The 15341-nt window shown below is 40.1% G+C and overlaps 1 pseudogene; it reads right to left on the reverse strand.

Moving 5' to 3' along the window:
- Nucleotides 1–9320: 9320 nt before the first annotated feature.
- Nucleotides 9321–10073, reverse strand: LOC127218305 (dnaJ homolog subfamily B member 6-like; annotated as a pseudogene).
- Between the last annotated feature and the right edge of the window lie 5268 nt (nucleotides 10074–15341).

Genomic DNA, 15341 nt, shown 5'->3' on the forward strand with positions numbered 1-15341 from the left:
TAGAGCAGAGAGGATAGAATGTCCTTGGTGAACATTCCATCAAGCCCCTCAGCCAAGATTTCTGCCCAGTGAAACTGTTAGGTCAGCTTAAGCTTGGATATCTACAAAAAGCATCAGGCCATGGGTGGAAAAATATCCCTATCTAAAATTTTATATTGAGCAGTAAAAGGCCAATATAAATAAAGGTGAATATAAAGACAGTCTCATGTGACTCGTTATCTAAAACTCTCTAAAGCCTGCTATTAACTCCACATGTAGCAACTGTCTCCACAGGGCCATGCCTCCTACATTTGGCCTCACTGTAGAAATCTGTTTCTTGTGATCACAGTAAAGAAAAAACCCATAGCCCTGGCAAGTTGCCATTGTTTCACCTGCAATAAATGTTGTTTAAAATGTGTTGCTACAGGGCCTGCACAGGTCTGCACCAGGTCCTCTGCATATGTACTACAGCTTCCAGGTAGCTTTTATGGGATCCGTGAGTGTGTGAACAAGTGAGTCTCTGGTGTTTATGTCTTCTTTTGGGTGGGCTCTTTTCCTTCTGTTTGTTTTGTCCAATTTGTTGTTAGTTTTCTTTATTCTACATAATATTTTATCTTATGTTATTCTTATCCACTTGAAGCCTGCTTGTTTTTTAATGAGAGACAAGGAGGGGGCGGATCCGGATGAGGGGAGAAGTGGGAGGAACTGGAAGGAGTAATGGTAAGGGAAACTGTAATTAGAATATGTTATGTGAGACAAAAAAAAAAAAAAAAAAAAAAAAAAACGATTTTCAATAAAAGAAAAGAATGTTGCTGAGGCTTCCGCTGATACAGAAATACCAAAGCATAGTATAGCATTCGAACAGGAGAATAACAACTGGAAAGGTAAGACTCAGAAGAGCATGTCCTACAGCAAGGGATGTTCAGCCCCTTCTGCCTGGCTGTACTTTACTTAAATTCAGATGGGAGGAAGGGAAACAAGCTTCCTATTCCCCAGTTAGAATTAATTCCACTTCCTGTAATTTAGACACAGCACAGAACTTCATTCTTCCCTTCTCATTCTCATAGAGTACTCTGGTAGGAACTCTCTAGAAGGATTTTCATAATAATGAGTAATTACTTAGTACTTGGTTATAAAATCTCAACATTTGATGGTATTTACAGATAGGTGTAGTTCTTTGTTTTGCTCGTTTGCTCTTTGAAGGATCCACCACCCAGCTCCAAAAATATCATCACACAGAGACTTATTATTACTTATGAATGCCAGGACTTAGCTTGGTTTATTTCTAGCCAGCTTTTCTAATTAAATTATCTCATCTACCTTTTGCCTCTGGGCTTTTACCTTTCCCTACTTCTGTATATCCTTTCTTTCCTTTTTATTCCACATCTGGCTATGTAGCTGGGTGGCTGGCCCCTGGCATCCTTCTCTTCTCCTTTTCTATCACTTCTCCCTCTTTTTTTCCTTCTGTTTATTCTTTGTGCCTAGAAGCCCCACATATCCCTCTCCTGTCTAGCTATTGGCCATTCATATTGTTATTAGACAATCAGGTGTTTTACACAGGAAAATAACACAGCTTCACAGAGTTAAACAAACACAACATAAAAGAATGCAAGACATCTTTGCATCATTAAACAAATGTTCCACAGTATAAACAAATGTAACATATCTTTAACTAATATTCTACAACAGATAAGTGTCCTTGGGCAATTTTATTACTAAACTCCAGTTGTTACACTTATAAAATGTGAATAAGAATAGCACCATTCCATAATGTGATTGAATACAGTAATAGAAGGAAAACTCTTTAGTATGTACACCATAATGTTAAGACCTCAACAAATAAAGCACTAATGTACTTACATACCAATGGTACTCAACAGGAATGGAAAGTCTAACAGAAAATAGGATAGTTAGCCCCTTACATATTATGGCTCCTGACATACAAGCTGCCCCTCCTGTCCAAAGTTCATTTAGAGTTCCTAAATTCTTGCCAGTATTTGACTTGAGATAATTTGGCCAGATGGCCTTCATTATAAAAAAAAACAACCTAATAAGATATTCAACTTGGTCTATTTGGGGGACAAGATTCAAGGGTTTAAACTTCCAACTTGATAGACCATAATGCATTCCCTTTGATATAGAAAATTTTGCCTATGGAAGTAGAAAAGCAAAGGCTGCCATCTGACAGGACTTCCAGTTCATGACCTGGCTATTAGAGCTCTGCTTCAGGTTCCTCAGCAGAGCACCACAGCCCAAAGGCCATGTTGGTTCACTCAGTCACACTGAAGGTGAGTTCTTAAGGGGGTGGATTCCTGATGAGGACAACAAATGCTTAAAGCCACCTGTAATGTTTTCATAACTTTTCCTTCTTTTCCTAGTCAGCAATATCCCACTGTCCAAATTGGGTTCTCATCTACTTCCATTCCATGAAGCTTCTGTCTTGCTCAATTTTCTATCAATCTCTTTCTGCAAGGTCTTTGACCTCACCTAGTCTATGCACGCCTCATCTCTGATACCTTTCTTCTTGAGCAACACTTTCAAGTCTACATCCAACTCTTCCTTTTCCCAGGGATTTCTACTACCCAGCTCTTCATCCACTGTTTACTGTCTTCCTCTTCACTGACAGTCCCTTGGCAGCTCACTACTCTACATTTTTCTTGAACTTTTTAAACCTCAGGCTGTCCCTATTGGGATATGTTCTAGAATATCATTCGAAGGCTTCTTCTTACATCCTTTCACGGGGCTGTCTTCTACAGACCTGGAGCTCTTAGAAGGCACCACACTATACTCCAGCCAGTTGTACAATTGCATTTCACCTTACTAAACACAATTCATTTTAATTTTGTTGTAAAAATTTTCCTCATTAACTTTGACTTTTAATGTTCCCCACAAGACTGTACAATTACTACCTCCTGACTTGTGTTCTGGACTTTTTATCATTTGTTGAGGTTTATAGTGGCCTCTTGGATGGGCCCTCCTCTGAGGCACTGTAACTGCTGCCCTCTTATATAGCACCCATTTTGTCAGCTGGAAGCAATTAAGAGAGACTGATGCCCCCAAATCCCTGAAGGCAGTTAGGGTTACCTGTGGAAGGGGGACTAAGTGGTTTGAGATGGGGCCCAAATACATAAGGATCAGACAAAGTTCAACCACAAGTCCTCTCTTATGTATGGACTTGTAGATCCCACCCACTCTGATTCCTCCCTTTGATCATGTCTTTACTATGTATGATCCTCATACTTAATGAATTTACTCTATTTTAAAGGTGTTTTACTTACAGAAATCCCTATACCCAAACAAAATGTTCTGTGTAAGCTTTCCAAAAGGTTCTCACCCTACAAAAGCTCCATTTGTTTCCTTTGTCCCTGATACACCTGAAAAGATAAAGATCCTTTAGATGCCTCTAGAGACTACCTGCGAGTGACTTTCATCCCTTTCACCACAGACTAGCTACAATTCCTTCCGTCAGTCCTTTATCTTCTGTTTCCTTGCTTCAGTGCTCTGCAGCTCCCTGATGTTTCTGCTAGTTCATTTTGGTTCTGCACTCCTGGTAATAAAGAGACTGGTTACTTTTACCTTGAATCAGCTCTATACCCACTTCCTCTGACCGTCTCACTCTGTCTACCTTTCCTACTCAACCCCTTCATCCACCTTCCTGGGAAATCTCCATTTTACCCTGTAACAAAATCTGCTTACAACCCTCTAAGGATTTATTTCCAAAAGTCTCTACAGGAACGCAGGATGACAATCATCTGATGCACCACGGCTAATCAAGCTACAGCTCTCCTTTTACTAAGTGATGAGAGGATACCATCTTCAGTGGGCCCTAAACTACCCCCTCTTGATGATTACCCTCCTCAGCAGGAAGCCTCTAAGAAAGGACCTATGATCATGCTGCCTCATTTTTATACTGTTTTAGGTCTTGGAATGATACAATGCCTCCAAACAGGATTTCTACAAGATTACAGTTAACCTTACTCGGTCATTCTAAACAGGAATATCTGTTGGGACAGTCTGTTTTGCCTTGGGCAAACAGCTTCAGGAAAGAGAAGCTGCAGGAGGAAAAGTGTGCTGGCTAGTGCTTCAGGCTATGTGCTGCAACAATTTGCTCATTTCTAAGCCCCTTATCCCACTCTTACCAGGGGGCTCAGGCAGCTTTTAACTTTTGCTCATCCCTCAGTTTCCCACAGGAGACACACTGCCCCTCACTGTTGGTACTAACAAGCATGGTTCCTCTGTTGAAGGTCAGACTCCAGGCTCTTTCTGCCTTGTGTTTCTTACTACTACCTTAGTAATCCAACAGAAGGCTGCCAGACCATGGCTGTTTTCTTCTTCTAATTTTGTTTGTGTGTTTGGTTTTGGCTTCTTTCCATCTCTGCTTACCTCCTCATTCCATTTGGTGTCTGGGAAGGTCTTTGTGCCTGACCCTCCAGAAGTAGCCAAGGCTAAGGACTTCCTCTGTGAGTTGGAGACCAGCCTGGGCTCCAGAGCAAGCTCCAGGACAGGCTCCAAAGCTACACAGAGAAACCCTGTCTCAAAAGAACCAGAATAAATAAATAAAAATTGTTGTTCTATTTTTATTTTTATGTGTTTTAGTGGCTGCATGTATGTTTGTGCATCACATGCATCAATGTCCTTCAAAGAGGCCTGAGCTGGAGTAACAGTGGCAAGATGCCATGTGGGTGCTGGTAACCAAAACAGGTCCTCTTGAAGAGAAGCCAGCGGTCTTAATCACTGAGCCATCTCTCCAGTACATGATTTAAGTTATATATAATCACACTTGCTTTTGCTTCTACCTGTCTTTCCTGTAACTTGGAGTGCTCAAAAAAATTTTTCACCTATTATATCTTTAATAATTTCCCCTATAGTTTTGATCATGATTTCATATCTTCAAGCCTCACAGGTAGGTCTTTAATGCACCTGAGTTGGTTTTTGTAATGGGTGAGGGAAAGAAGTCTGGTTTCATTTTTGGCAAATGAGTAACAATTTTATCAACACTATTTGTGGGAAAAATAGCATCTCTACTTCATGTTCTTAGTATTTTATATAGAAATCAATTGGCTATAGATGTGTGTATTTACTTCTAAGGTCTCTATTCTGTTTCCTTGATAGTTATATGCCCATTTTCATAACAGTACCATAATTTTTGAAACTTGGTGCTATTTAAGCTAGTCTTGAATTTCCTATGTTGCCAATGATGATTTTGAACTTCTGATCCTTCTGTCTCCACCTCATGAATACTGAGATTAAAAAATGGATTACAAATGGAGATACCATGCTCCATTTATGTGTTCTACATGTCAAATCTAGGGCTTAATGCATGCTAGGAAAGACCTTTTATCCCAACTGAACTACAGTCCCAGAACATACATAATTTTATTTAAATTATTATAGTTTTGCAGTATATTTTGAAGTTGGATAATGGAATGTTTTGTTTTGTTTATTCAAAATGGCTTTAGCTATTCAAGGTTCTTACTGGTTTCATATGAATTCAAGAATTGTTTTTCCAAGAAAACTTTGATAATTTTTAAAGAGTTTGTGCTCAAATCTGTAGATTATTTTGGATAGTATAGCTATGTTAACAATATTGAGGGGACCCATACTTGGTACTGTAAACTCAGCCAAACACCTGTTGTCAGTGATGTCACGGATTTTAGAGAACACACTACTGCCACTTTCCTCAGCCGGTATAATTTCTAATTGATTTTAAAATACTGATCCTTACATCTACAGATAAGTGTAGCTCTCATCCCTCATCAAAGATTTTTTTCAGCCAACGGTAAACTCTGAAGAAAGCCACAGTTGGTCAAAGTGATGAGAAGAAAAGATTATCAGTTGCCCAGACCTGATAGCTACATCTACAACACAACACCCATACTTAAGGTTCAAGGAACACTTCAGAAGAGGGGAAGAAAATATGGTAAAAGCTAAAGGACCAGTAATTCTATTTTAAGTCTGTGGCTTCTAGATAGGATAAGGAACCTGAACTTTCTAAATCTCACCAATGTGGCTGGCTGCTTAAACAATACCTGAACAATGACAACAGCAGTTGACACGCCAACATGGGTGGGGGAAATCTCACAGGGCTTGACTTTAGATGAATAGCTATAGGCAACAAATGACTGTGGGGAAATAGAAAATTAGAGGGATGAACCCTCTAAATGGTTTTCTAGTACCTAGGGGTCAGCCCTAAATCCATACACACACAAACACACTAAAGGGCCTTAGGTTGTATTTATGTATTTATTTGTAGGTCCCTGCATTGACCCCCGAGGTGCCTTGAGCAAGCCTGAAGCTGTTGGCCAGAACTCCTTGCCCCAAGGCTTTTGTTGTTACTCTTCTGGTTTTGATGACACACACCTCGTGACAACACACACCTCGTATGGAGAAGCTAAGCCTAAAATTCCTGTAATTTTCCACTATGCTGTAAGTCGTATTTAAGCCAGTTCTTTCCCCTCAATAAATGGCATTCGGCATTTGGCATTCCAACTTTGCCTTTGAATGAATGACCTGTTGTCTTGTCTTTATTTCAATCTCTAAGCCTTCGCCCGATTCGTGGAACAGATGGTAGCGTGGGCACTACAAGCGGGAAAGAAAGGATCACCTAAGAGATCGCCCTCGAAGGCCAGCCGGCAAAAGTAAGTGAATGAGGGTGTATTGAAGGATGGGTGCCAATAACTGTAAGGAAAAGCTCAGTGGGCAATTAGTGGCCCTATTGAAAATGCAGGGCACCAGGGTTAAAACCAAGACTGCTAAAGAATTTTTTGATATATTAGAGGAACATAGCCCCTGGTTTATGCAGTCTGGAGGCTTTAACATTCTCGATTGGGAACAAGTAAAAGGAGACCTCCAAAAGGCTTATAAAGAAGAGGGGCCTGATACTTTCCCTATTGCCACCCTTTTCCTTTGGCATCTAGTTAAAAGTGCGCTCTTGAGCAACAATTTTAAAGTAAAAGAACAGTTGGCAAAGATGAATAGGATTTTTGAGGAAGTACAAGATTTAGAGTCTGTGAAATCTGTCAGGGAACAAGAGGGATCCCAACTAGATAATGATAGTCCTACCATAACTGATGAGGAGGATACTGAAGCTGATGAGCACATATGCTATCTGCCAGGGCACAACTCCTTTTGTGATTCTGATTTCTTTAGAACCTCTAACCTCGAGGGTTAGAGGAAGAGGCCAAAGATTTAATGACCAAGGTAGAAGTGTTAGAAAAGGAAAGACAGATGTTTCCAGTGATTGAGACAGTGGCTCCTCAGGATAACAGGGTTAGAGAACCACAGCCCAATAATTTTAAGGATATAAAACAGCTTAAAGAGGCTGTCATTGCTTATGGGCCTCATGCTCCTTTTACTCAATTTTTGAGTCTTTCGCAGCGTTAAATTACACCCCTAGTGATTGGATGCAGCTCTGTAGAGCCATGCTGAGTAGGAGTGACTATTTGCTCTGGAGAGGCGAATTTCAAAAATTTTAAAAGGAAACCGGGCAAAGTAATGCTACTGGTGGATTTCCTGATAGGAATTTAGATATGCTCACGAGCGCTACAAGTGGAGGTCAATGTGCTACCATTGCAGCTCAAATTCTTTTTGACCCAGCGGTCTATGCGCAAAATGCTTTTGTTGCTACTAGGGCTTGGAAAGCCCTGCCTAATAAGGCTGCAGGAGATCAACTATCTAAGGTATTGCAGGGACCGTCTGAGCCCTATTCAGAAGTTGCAGACCGCCTCCTACAGCTGGCTGGTCGCATTTTTGGTGATGTTGAAAATGCCATGCCCATAGTTAAATGATTGGCATTCAAAAATGCAAACAAGTATTGTAAAGAGGATCTACATCCCATAAGGCCAAAGGTCTTAATGACTATATACACATATGTCGGGACATAGATGGTCATCACATTATGGGCCAGGTTATAGCTTCAGTTATGAAAAGAGGTGGAAACAATGGAGGATCCAGGCCAAAGACTTGCTTTGGGTGTGGACAACCAGGATATTTCAAAAGGAACTTCTGTGGCTCCAGAATGTAGTACTCACTGTCTTAAATGGTCAGATGATGAAGGGCATGCAGGACTTTTTCAGCCTTTTGTGTTAAGTCATATCCCTGTTAATCTTTGGAGGAGAGATGTGCTTCAGGCTGTGGGAGCTGTCCTTACTACTGAGCCTGTTAAAAAATATCCTGGCTGACCAAGGTTATGTACAAGGAAGAGGACTGGGTGAATTCCTCCAAGATGACCCTCAGTCTGATGCATCTAAAAATTTAATTACCAAAAGAGCCGGAGATCGCTCTGAGCTTGGAAATTTTCCTTAGGGGCTATTGCTGTGCAGCCTGTTCCCATTCCCAATATCTGGAAAACTGATAACCCAGTATGGCTGGAGCAATGGCCCATATCTATTGAGAAATTACAGGCTGCACATCAACTTGTAAAGGAACAATTAGAAGCAGGATATATTGTTCCTTCAACTTCCCCATGGAATACTCCAATCTTTGTTATAAAAAATAAATCTAGAAAATGGAGACTCCTACAAGATCTCCGAGCTGTTAATGATCGCATGCAAATTATGGGAGCAACACAACCTGGCTTACCTTCCCCTGTAGGTATTCTTCAAGACTATCATTTTTTAGTTATAGACCTAAAAGATTGTTTTGTTTGTTTGTTTTTTTCATGAAAAAATGCACCAAACACATTCGCATTTATTTTCTCTTTTTTTAAAAAGCAAATGACAAAGACCCAAATTACCAGCTTTTTTTAAACCTAAGCTTAACATTACATATTTAAACAATCGTCAGAACTGACGGATTTGCCAGCATCCATGCACAACTAGAAAACATCCTTAATTTACACTATACCAGAAATATATTACCATTGATGCAGTAATAGCTTTCATTACTAAATACTGAAAATAAAATTGAAGTATTTCTGAAGAAGGTTCATCTGGCAATGTTAACTTCACAGCAGGCTGACACTACTCACTCACATTTCAACACAATGGGAAGCAGATCCATGCTGGTGTTAAAGAACAATCTCATCCTAACACTACTCAAGAGTCACAGGGCTCACCTCGGATTACGTTTTGTTTTGTTTAAAGCAAAGTGCATACAGAGATACAACAATTTTAAAGACAAAAAATGGTCATATTTTGTGTTCCCAACAACAAACTCTAAAGTCTATATGACAAATAGGGGCTCCGATGAGCTGTTTTATAAATGCTTTAGATTAGGTACAGTTACACAGAAAGTCGAGTTCGTTTGAAATCTTCAAAAAAAAAAAAAAAAAAAAAAAAGTTCCTGTTATTCCTCAAATGGTGCTTGTTATGTTTAACATTTCTGTGAAATGTGGCGTTGAATTAATTGTTATCCAAGCATAGCAGGTATTCCTTACCATTTATCATCAAGGACTTTAACTGTCCATCTTCTTCAACTTCTACTCTTTTTTGACCATTCTCCACAATTCTCTTTGTAGTGATTTTTTTTGCCATTATCTTAGTTGAAGTTGACATTGATTTGAAGTTGCCCATTCCACTGCCACCAAATGATGCTGAAGAGAACGAAGTGAGACCCCCGTGCCCTAGTGACCCGAACGAAGGGAATCCTGTATCAAAAGCAGGAAATCCACCTCCAAAAGAAGGAAATCCACTGAAGGCAGAGAAAAACGAGCCTGCACCATGGCTTCTATTTCCTCGGGAACCCCTTCTGTTCCCCAAAAATGTCATCAAATGGGTCAAAGAAGTCAAATGAAAAAGGGTCCCTCCCACCAAAAAATTCCCTGAAGACATCATCTGGATTCCAGAATGTGAAGCCAAATTCAAACGGACTATCAAAATGACTTCCACCTCCTCCTCCACCACCATTTAATTCTTCTTTGCCGTATTTGTCATAGATGTCCCATTTTTTTGCATGTGATAACACCTCATATGCCTCAGCTACTTGTTTGAACTTCCGCTCTGCCTCTTCTTTGTTTTCAGGATTTTTTGTCCGGATGCCATTTAAGTGCCTGTTTCTGATACATCTTTTTAATGTCCTCAGGTGAGGCATGTCTCTGCACGCCCAGAACTTCATAGTAATCCACCATGTTTTAACAGATTGTTGGAACAACTTCGAGGCGAGGGGGGAGAAGTCGGGCAGCCGGGCTCCTTGCGGCTCTGGCACAGCTGCGCTGGCCTTGTTTGTTTGTTTGTTTTTTTGTTTGTTTTTTAGCATTCCTTTGCATCATCAGGATAGTGAGCGATTTGCATTTAGCATTCCTTCTATTAATTTTAAAGAGCCTTATAAGATATATCAATGGGTGGTGTTGCCTCAAGGAATGGCCAATGGTCCCACTATTTGTCAAATTTATGTATCATTGGCCATTGACCCCATTAGAAATTTCAATCCCTGTATATTATATATTATATGGGTGATATTCTTTTAGCCAGCCCAGATCCTAAGGAAGTGAATGATGCTTTTGGGGAACTGCAACATAATCTTCAACTAGCTGGCTTAAGAATAGCCCCAGAAAAGGTGCAACAAGAATTTCCCTATCAATACCTGGGTCATCAACTGTTATATTCTGGTATCAGTCCTCAAAAGATTTCATATATTGGCTCCCTTAGAAACTACTGCTTATATAGCTCTAGTCTCTCGTGTACAAGAACTTTTACTAGACATACAAAGCCTACTATGGAGGCGCTCTCATCCAATTTTTGTAGAACATCTCCAAGCGCATTCTGATTTGCCCGGCCCTTTGAGTGAAGGAAATTCCATTGCTGATTTTAATACTAAAACAGATAGTGCCATCATGATGATGAAAGAGTCTGGTTATGAAGCAGCCTGCAAAGCTCATACAACCTTCCACCTTAATGCAGGGTCACTTAAATTCCATTTTAAAATTACTAGAGACCACGCTATAAATATAGTTAAGAATTGTCCCCTATGTGCAGAGTTCTTACCTGTTCCACACCTTGGAGTTAACCCCTGTGGTGTCACACCTAATGATATCTGGCAGATGGATATTACCCATGTTCCTTCCTTTGGCCGAGTACAATTTGTTCATGTATCTGTGGATACCCATTCTCATCTCATATTTGCCTCTGCTCATACTGGAGAAAGGCTTAAGGATGTCAAGAGCCATTGTTTACAATCTTTTGCTTTTATGGGAATGCCCAGACAATTAAAAACTAATAATGGCCCTGCTTATACTAGTCAGGGTTTTAATTCTTTTTGCATTTTTTTTAATCTCACATAAGACAGGCATGCCTTATAATCCTCAGAGTCAGGCCATGGTGGAGAGTACACATCGCACAATTAAAGCCTATCTTCATAAAACAAAAAAGCGGGAGTTTACAGGGTCTCCTCATGATCACCTTTCTCTTGTCCTATACATTTTAATTTTTTTTTACCTATTGATGGTGCTGCTCGATCTGCGGCCGACAGGCATTGGCGCCCTCGGTCATCTGACTATGGCTCAGTTATGTGGAAGAATGTCACTACTGGAAAATGGTGCAGCCCCAACCCAGTTCTAATGGGCCCGAGGGTCAGTTTGTGTCTTTCCACAAGATGCAGATAACCCTGTTTGGGAGCCTGAGTGCCTGATTCGTCATATGTGGAGGGGCGGTGATTGTAACAGCCAGAAAGAAGGTCCGATGGGTCTTCAAGCATCTATCCATCCTGATGCCTGTGGGTCTGAGTAGCCATATGTGGCCTTTTTTTCCTGACCACTAATTATAGTTTGGATCAAGAAGCTATAAAATTACACTTTGATCCAAAGGACAAGAATTTCACCTTCATCCCAGGCACTGTATTCTGGTTCCATTCTTTTAGTTACCAATGCTACTAATTTTGGAGAAAGTTTCAATTGTTCTCAGCAGGTCTGCCGACTGGTTAGCTTCTGGACATATGGAGTAACAGCTGTCGTGGGCCATGCACCCCAGGTGTGCAGCAGAGAGGAAATGAAATTTTGGGATCACGGCTGCCAGTGCCACCTCTGCTACTGAAGCAACAGTTTCTACCATAGCCCTTTCCCAATCTGTAAATACTGCAAGCACAGTGGATCAAATAGCAGGTGATTTGGCTTAAGCCTTAGCCACCCAAAACACACTTGATTATCTAGTACAAATTGACATTTTTAAACTAAATTTACAAACTAGCCTGCTATATGAACACTTGAATTTTTTGTGAGAAGCTCATATGGCTTCTTTTTCTCTGTCTTTCACACATATCTGTGTTAAAGCATCATTTTTCTCCAGAAATCCTGCAGTGATCAGTTTTTAAGTTATACACATGCCTTAGCCATGCAGATCATTAACATCTATGAAACCTGAGTGCCACTTGCCAATGCAGAAGGCCTTTTACAAGGACTTCAACTTGTGGGCAGAACATTGGGGTTTGTAGCCCTTGCACTTGGTGCTACTTTGCCACAGCATTAGACAGGGCCAGGCCAACTTTCTAACAAGACAGATACTGATTTGGCTCAAGAGAAAATGCCTCTGCTCACGTGTGCATGACAAACTATTCACCAGTGACCAGTAAGGCAGAGGGGCAAATATCCAACCTAAGACAGGAAGGTTACGGGCCTGGGTGACCTCTCCGATGATGGGTAAGAAATTATGCTGATGTCCTCTGCCACCTTAGGCAGGTGTTAGTTTATATTAAAAGAAAGAGGGACCTGTAGGCTCCTGCATGGACCCCCGAGGTGCCTTGAGCAAGCCTGATGCTGTTGGCCAGAACTCCTTGCCCCAAGGCTTTTGTTGGTACTCTTCCAGTTTTGATGACACACACCTCATGACAACACACACCTTGTGACAACACACACCTCATAGGGAGTAACTAAGCCTAAAATTCCTGTAATTTTCCACTGTGCTGTAAGTCGGTATTTAAGCCCGTTCTTTCCCCTCAATAAACGGCATTCGGCATTTGGCGTTCCGACTTTGCCTTTGAACGAAATACCCGCTGTCTTGTCTTTATTTCAATCTCTAGGCCTTCGCTGATTCGTGGAACAGATGGTAGCACGGGCATTACATTTATTCACATATATGTGTTTAACAATAATAATTAAGGTAAAAGAGACCACTAATTTGAGAGGGAGCAGGGGACAGGTAGGCTGGGAAGAGCTAGAGAGAAGAGAGTAATGGAGGTAAATGATGTCATTATATTTTAATAAAATTTGACAAACAATGTTGATTTAGCCAATTCATTAATATGGGATTTCTTTGTGTCCTTTTCTGTTTCTTTTACCATGTTTTTAAAAATTATTTTCATTATAAAGCTATTTCCCTCCCTTGATTAAGTTTATTTCATGTTTATTACTTTTGTGTGTGTGGCTGATAGAAATGGGATTGCCCTTTCTTTTTTAGATAATTTGGTATTGGTATAAAGCAATGCTGCTGATTTTTGTATGTTGATTTTGCAAGTCACAGAATTTATTTTTCAGTTTGAAGAGTCTTTGTAATTCTCACCATATAAGATTGTGCTTTCTGCAACCAGATAGTATGACTTATTCTATTCCAATTTGGATTCCCTTTATTTCACTTGCCTGATTGCTCTGTTTAAGGCTTCTTGTAATTGGGACTGGAAAGATGGATCAGCAGCTATTAGCAGGGTTCAATTCCCAGCACTCACGTAGTGGCTCACAGACAACCTGTAACCCTAGTGCCAACTTCTGACTTCCACTGTCACCAGGCATGCATGTAGTACACAGATACACGGCCAGATAGACACCCGTACACATAAAAAACTAAAAAAACAAACAAACAAACAAACAAACAAAAAAAAACTTCCAGTAACATGTGGTATGAAACTAATGAATATGAACATATTCATCTTGTTTCCAGTTTTAGATGGAAAGCTGTCTTTTCTGTATTTAGTTCCATCCTAGTTAATTTTATCACTTGGCATGGTCTAGAGTCCTCTGAGAGGAAAGCTTCAATTGAGGAACTGCTCAGATTAGATTGATGAGTGGGTATGTCTGTGGGGGTGGTTTGCCTTGATTGTTAAGTGTTATAGATTACTGTGAGCAGCACCATCTTTGAGCAGGTAGTCCTGGACTATATAAGAAAGCTAGATAAGCAAGATCTTGTGTAGTGAGATAGTCCTTCTGTGGCACTGACCACGCCCATTGGGGGGGTGGAGCCAAGGGCGGGAGTGACCTGTGAAAGGAGGTCAGAGAGAGAGCCGGGAAAAGCGCTCTTGCTGGCGGGACTTGGATAGGAGAGCATTGGGTGGAATTTCCTGGTGTTCATCTGTCTAGGTTGTAAGTTATTTCCCCCTGAATAAACATCTATTCGACCTATTTGTTTATCCTGATCCTTATTTAACAGCGATAACCCTGACCAAGTATCATTCCTTCATGATAGCCTGTGATTTCAAGGTATAAGCTAAATAACACATTTGGTAAGAGTAAGGAATCTAGAACGAGTATTGGTTTTAGTTACTGGCCTGGTTTACACACATACAGGCCTTATTTTTATATTGAGATATGTTTACTTTACACATAATTTACTCAGGGTTTTTATAATGAAGAGCTGTTATTTTGTGCATTCATCGATGTGATCATATAGGTTTTGTCCTTCTAATTGATGTGGTGTAGCATATTTACTGAGTTGTACATGTTGTCTTACTTGGTATTAATGACTAATTTTTTAATGTGCTGCTTGATTTAGTTTGCTAGTACTCATATCTGTACTTGTCCAAGATACTGTTTAGTGGCTTTCTTTGTTAATTGTGTCCCTGTCTAGCTTTGGTTTTAGAGTAATAACAGCTTCTTAAAATGTGTCTGGAAGAATTATCTTAACTTTAGTTTGTAGAATAGGAATTATTTTTAGTTCTTTATTTATCACACTTCAGCATTAAGATTATCTGTTCTTGGACTTTCTTTTGTGGAAGATATTTCATTACTGAGTCAATAACATCACTTAAATTTTTTCTTTTCTTTTTTTTTTTTTTTTTTTTTTTTTTTTCTTTTTTTGGTTTTTCAAGACAGGTTTTCTCTGTGACTTTGGAGGATGTCCTGCTCTGTAGACCAGGCTGGTTTTGAACTTACAGAGATCTGCCTGCCTCTGCCTCCCGAGTGATGGGAGTAATGGCATGTGCCACCACCCTCTGGCCAGGTATTCTATTTCTTCATGATTTAGATTGTAAAATTATAGGTTTCTAGGGATTCTTCCATTTCTTCTAGATTGTCATATGGTTTTAGAAGACTATTTGGTTGTTCATAACATTCTATAAAAGTTCTTTGCATTTATGTGATACCAATTGTATTTCTCTGTGTTAATGAGCTTCTTCACTCTGACAGAAAGATGGCATCACCCACTTAGAAGAAGAATTTATTTGGGCGTACAGTTTAAGAGACTTGAATCTATAATCAGCAGGCTTCATCATGGCTGAGAGATGTA

This window comes from Phodopus roborovskii, unplaced genomic scaffold, assembly GCF_943737965.1.
Source record: "Phodopus roborovskii unplaced genomic scaffold, PHOROB, whole genome shotgun sequence".
NCBI lineage: Eukaryota > Metazoa > Chordata > Mammalia > Rodentia > Cricetidae > Phodopus > Phodopus roborovskii.